Below are 6,000 nucleotides of genomic sequence, written 5' to 3'. Positions count from 1 at the left end.
TGCCGCGCTCCTCAGGGGTATACAGAACGTCCCAGTATCTATGGCCAAGCGCTGAAAGCTGTGTTAGATGAATTAGTTCTACCCCCTGGTAATGTACTTATCCAATATGTGGATGACATATTAGTGGCCTCAGATACGGAGGAAGGTTGTAAAGAGGCCACCGTTAAACTATTGACTCATTTAGCTGCGAATGGTAATAAAGTGTCTTTGTCACTTCACTTTCACTTTAATTAGTCTTTATTCAATATGTTTCAATCATAAAAGACATTTTACAAAAAAATTTGTTGTTTTTGTCCCACCCCCTCCCCCCAGCCCCACAAAGATACAGGATCCACAGTGATTTAATACAATAAATAAACAAAAATAAAAAAGTCTTCCTATCTCATCCTATTTACATTTTTACATGATCTTAAAATATCCTATTTACATCTTTACATGATCTTAAAATATCTATTAAAATACCAAAAACAGTAAAATTCAGAAAGCTAAGTTCATTAATGCCAAAATGCAAGAGTAAAAAAGAAAGTAACAATTACTTATGGTTTGCATAGTTTATCGTTAATTAATACTGATTAGCAAGTCAAATAATCGCAGACAGTACGACAGACAATAACAATCCTAAAGTTACTCCAAACACGTTTTGCGTGCCTGAATTATCCACATCCAGTGGAGAAATTTTGTCATGGCTATAACAACGGGCTGAGAGGTATCTGTTCTTAAAATCCTAACAGCCTCGTTTGCTGTTCTTAAACCTAACTGAATGCAAATTGGTTTGAGCCATGAGCGTCTGGGCATTCTATATTCAGGACAGGCAAACAACACATGTCCGATGTTTTCATTATGATCCGGACAAAAGGGGCACCTTGGGGTTTGTACCTTATTCCATTTCACTATTAGGGCATTTAGAGGTAGTGTCCCCACCCTCAACTGATGGTACCTCTTCCGGTCCCCTGGGACCGTGATCCAATCCCAATAGGATTCGAGGGCCGGTGAGTGCTTGAGCTCCAGGTAATCGTATGTAAAGGAGCGATCTTTATGATTCCTAAAACACTTAATCTCTAACATGCTCCAATAAAGTTCACCGAGTGTCTTTTTAGGTGGAAATACATTATTTAGGGGATCGTCCCACAATTGGGATAAACCCAGTGCCCTATATAAAAGTTTAACCTCTTTCATCCAGACTATCTTACAGCCAATATCCAGGGTTCTCACCTCTAGGAAGCCTTGGGCATACTGGGAAAGTTCTGGGGTTACCCATAACCTTCTCCAGTAGGCCACAATTCTGTACCTGGCCATGTCCCTAAAACTATAAAATCCTAAATCATAGTTTAAAGGTATCAGTGGGGTTGGCATAGGTAAACCAGTAATGTTGCGGAGAAATTTGTTCTGTGCTACCGTCAGCTTGGTAAGATTACTGGACCCCCAGAGTTCAGCTCCGTAAAGAACTGCTGCTCCAACCTTAGCATTGTAAATTTTTAGGACAGGTCTAATTGGTTTGGAATGAGATGAAAAAAGCTCCTTTGTGAGGACTCCTGCCAGTTGGGCATGTTTTGTATCTAACTCATTTGTGTGCTGTTTCCAATCTAGATTGTAGGACAAGTTAATACCGAGGTACTTAAAGACCTGGGTCTCTTCAAGCTGGACCCCATCCATAGTAACTCTACCTCTAATGTGTCTCCGCTTATGCATAACCATACATTTTGTTTTGCTTGTATTAATTACAAGTCCATGGTCAGTGCAGAATGATTCAAAAACCCTAATGGCCCTTTGGAGTCCCTGCTGGGTCTTTGATATCAGCAGGGTATCATCCGCAAACATCAACAGGGGGATCAGTCTTCCTGCCAACCTTGGGGCATCTGTGGGCTGATGTTCAAAGTAACTGATCACCCTGTTGATGTATAACGAAAAAAGCGTTGGTGCGAGTACGCATCCTTGGCGTACTCCCCTCGCTATGGGGAATTTCTCAGTGGCACTACCCTGCTGATTCCACCGTACTTGTGCCAAATTATTTTCATGCATTCTAATCAGTAAGGACAGGATTTCTTTTGGGATACCCTGATCATGTAGGATATTCCACAGCTTATGGCGGGGAACTAAATCAAAAGCTGATTTTAAATCAACAAAAGCCGCAAAAAGCATCCCGCCCCCTAATAAAACTGTGCGCCAATACAATAAAACAAATCTAAAAACTTGGTCGATGGTACTAGTATGGCTGCGAAAACCAGCCTGTAGGGGTGATAATATGTCATGGTCTTCTATCCACCCATGTATTCGCTGTAGTAATAACCTTGCCAATACTTTTTGTATACATGCAATCAGGCTAATGGGCCTATAGTTGCCTGGATCCGAGCATGCCCCCTTTTTAAAGATGGGGATAATCTCGGCTCCTTTCCAGGTCTCGGGGATAGGTGAACCCTTTGCAATAGCATTGGCTAACAGCTGGATATAGGTGGCCCATAAGTCCTTGTCGTGCATAAACAAGTCTGCAGGGATAACGTCTAAGCCCGGAGCTCTGGCTTTAGGTATATTGTTCAAGGTTTTTAGAACATCATCTTTGGAGAAGAGTAAGTGGCTCGTTAAAGTATCTACTAGGGCTAGACACTCCACTTCACCTTCATCCTCAGAGGCAAACTGGGTAGCATAATGGGATACCCAGGCTTCCGGTAACACATAATTCATGGGTTCTCCTCTATTAGCCCCCTTCCCCATTTAACAATGTTCCAGAAGGGTGTCATAGATCTTTCCCTGCTAGCTTCGAGGAGATCCCTCCAGTAGCCTTCCTCCCAATCCCTTTTTGCACTAATTTGCACTTTTTTATACATAACTCGGGCCTCCCTTATCTTGGTTTTGTCTCTAGTTTTTACAGCGTCTGACAGGAGCCTATAGGCAGTCCTACAGGGTTTATCATACCACTGATCCTCCTTTCTTATTGGTCTACGTAGCTTCTTCTTAGCTTTCTTAACAAAAAACGGTTTTAACTTGTTAAAAAACTCATCGTGGATCCTGCTAATTTCAGATATCGGAGTATTTTTATCAATTATACCCCGAACTTCTCAAATGGCCTGGGTTGTTAGATCCCTCAAGGCAATTATGCTTTCCTCATTGGCTACGCAAGTTGCCCATCTGATGTGTCTTAGATCATTTGAGAGATTTATTTGAACATTTTCCCTCTCTTCCTCTTTTGTCACCAGGTCAAACAGTTTAAAAGTTAAAATCAATGGGTCATGGTCACTTTCCACCCTTGACTCGATCCACATGTCAAGAACATTAGCCCAATTCTCTTTGTTAGTCAAGATGTAATCAATACGACTATGTATAGTTCCATTAGAGAAGGTAGGGGCACCCTGTTTATCTGATAATGTTCTTCCATTAGTGGCCCGCAGCCCAGACTCGACACATAGTACTTTTAACTGTAGTGAGGTCTACATCCTGATTATCTAGTGGTTCAAAACAACAATTAAAATCACCACCAATAATAATGTCAGCATTTAAGCAGTGTTGTTTTAATAGGGAGTCCAACAGGTCAACCGCCTCAGTGGGTTTACCACCCGGTAGGCCCCTTGAGTAGATGTTAAAAATAAAAAGATCCCTACTGGGCGGTCGCTGTAATTTGACCAATAATATATCAGAACTATTGGTATCTATTTGTAAAACTGAATGATCGTTATTCTGCTTAATCCATGTTACCAAACCACCTTTTGCCTTTCCCCTTAAGCTCGGGGTAGCTGGAATGAAAAAATGTAAATATCCCTGGATTGGATCTGGTTCTAACTGCCAAGTCTCCTGAAAAAGGATTATGTCCTTTGAATCCAGGAAAGTTAGCAAGTCCTGTGAAGGAATCTTATTTTTTAACCCTGCAACATTCCAGGACACTAAAGTACATTGTACATTGATATTATCAATGGTAGATTTGATACTACCAGTTTGGCCTTCACACTGTTGCTGGGTAAGGTCATATTCACTTATGTTATTATCTATAACAGCCAATTCAAGCGATACATTTTCATTTAACTCATTTATCTCATTATTATCAACATGTTCGAAACATTCATTACGATGGTAAACATTATTCGTAGTACCAAGTTCATCCTGTATATTAATTGCATTAATCAAAACATCAGTTAATCCAGTGTTTAGCTGGGTAACCATGTCCCTGGCAGCGTGATCACCAGAAAGAATTGAAAATGTTTTAGGAGTTCTGCCCAGTCAATCACAATCATTTAGCCCTGATAAGGCTTCATATCTATTGCCTAAAACCATGCCCCATTCATTAAGGGGAGCCCTTGGACCTCTGTTGTTTCTCACGGTGTTCCGCAGAGGTCCCGGAGTCCTCGGAAAAGTCACATTCTGTTGCTCTCCGTAGAAAAATTTTAAGGTAAGAGGAACGACAGATCCTGCTCTTCTTTGAGGAGGGTAGATATGATTTAAAAGATTGGGCAAAACACCTGGATGGGAAAAAGTCACTATAACACAGTCTCCCTTAAACCTTTTCGGTCGATTTCCAATCCACGCAACCCTCTTTACGGATTTAATTTCAGATGCAAGTTGGTGTTTTCCTCCCGGTGCCATTTGCATGTTGTTTGTTAGCCAATAGAGTGCCTTACTAGACAAAGATGCTGGCGTTTCAGATTGTACATCCGTTGGCGGGGGAACATTAGCCAGGACCAGTACAACTGGGGAGGCTTCTTCAATAAATTGGAGGGGATCTGTTTCCTGGCAGTTTATTGGCGCAATACCTGTTTGCCCTGATGCACCAACAGTATTCAAAGGTCGATTGGTAGGGTGAGTTTCATTTCGGGCTGGGCTTCCAGGGAGCGTTGGACTGCTCTCTTTTTCTATAGAGCTCCTCGCCTTAGGTTCAGTTGGTTTCACCATTTGTGTCACTAGGATATTAACCATCTCAACCCCTTCCACAGCTTTAGTTTGGAGACCACTCATCTTTTTTACCTCCGCATTCAATTTGTCGATCTTGGCGATTAAAGGCTTAATGATGGTTTTGATTTTAGAGTCAATAATGTCTGCTATTTTCTGAAGCAAATCATCCTCATTATAGCTTTTGTCGTGGTAACTTTTATCAAGAGCATTATTATCACCATCATCAGAGGTTTTTGCCTTATTTTTTCCTGTCGGAGTAGCTTTTTTCCTCCTGTTTCCTGAGCGTAACCCCATCCGCCTTTGCTGGGTTTTTCTATGCTTTCTCGAAGGTCGAGTTTCCTGCTCAGGGGATGACAGTTCATCGGTATTATGGACCGAGATCTCATGTTCGAGGTCAGTGTTGATTTCTTGATCTAGTGGCACAGTATTTGCTACATTATCCAGCATAAGACTGTTCTGGTCATCCAAATTTGAAATTGGGTGAACCGTAATGTCTATTAAGTTAATGGAGTCATCAGGTGCTAAAGAAACTGAGTGTTGAGGACTTTGGGTTGGGCTTAGTAACTGTAGATTGGGCGACTGACTCAGTCCTAATGATTGTCTTCTTTCGTTGTTAATTTTAGCTACAACTTGGAGCATATAATTTTCTATAGGCTTGGTATTAGTAGGTGGCTGTTTTTTAGTTGTTTTTTTAGACATGTTGAGGGCTATGTTGTTGATTTGCCCAGTGTAGAGGAGAATAGCACACTTCCACACCTACTCACCAGACCTACTAAGCAACTGAAAATTAATAAATGCAGGGTGCTGTATGTTCTTTAGCAGTAGTCACTTGTCGCTTTGCTGAATCGCTGGTATCAGTTAATTTAGATTAGATGCAAGCAGTAAGCCATTCTCAATGACATTGCATAGAGGAATTAGTAGTATTAAAGGAATTTTCTTACTTGCTTGGGTTACAGATGTTAGGGAGGTTGCCCAGTCCAGTCCCGGCCAGTCTAGGACTGTCTAAGACTGTCCCGCCCTTGTCCCGGGCTTCTCCCGCGCGCGACTCGCGAGGCGAGTGGGGGGCGTCTCCCTTTCAGCGCCGCATGGCGCTCCTCTCGCGTCACGAGCGCGTCACCCCTGGTG

The sequence above is a fragment of the Lissotriton vulgaris genome, chromosome 1_1 (assembly GCF_964263255.1).
Source record: "Lissotriton vulgaris chromosome 1_1, aLisVul1.2, whole genome shotgun sequence".
Classification (NCBI taxonomy): Eukaryota; Metazoa; Chordata; class Amphibia; order Caudata; family Salamandridae; genus Lissotriton; species Lissotriton vulgaris.
The sequence above is the reverse complement of the archived record's forward strand: the minus strand, read 5'-3'. Positions refer to the sequence as shown.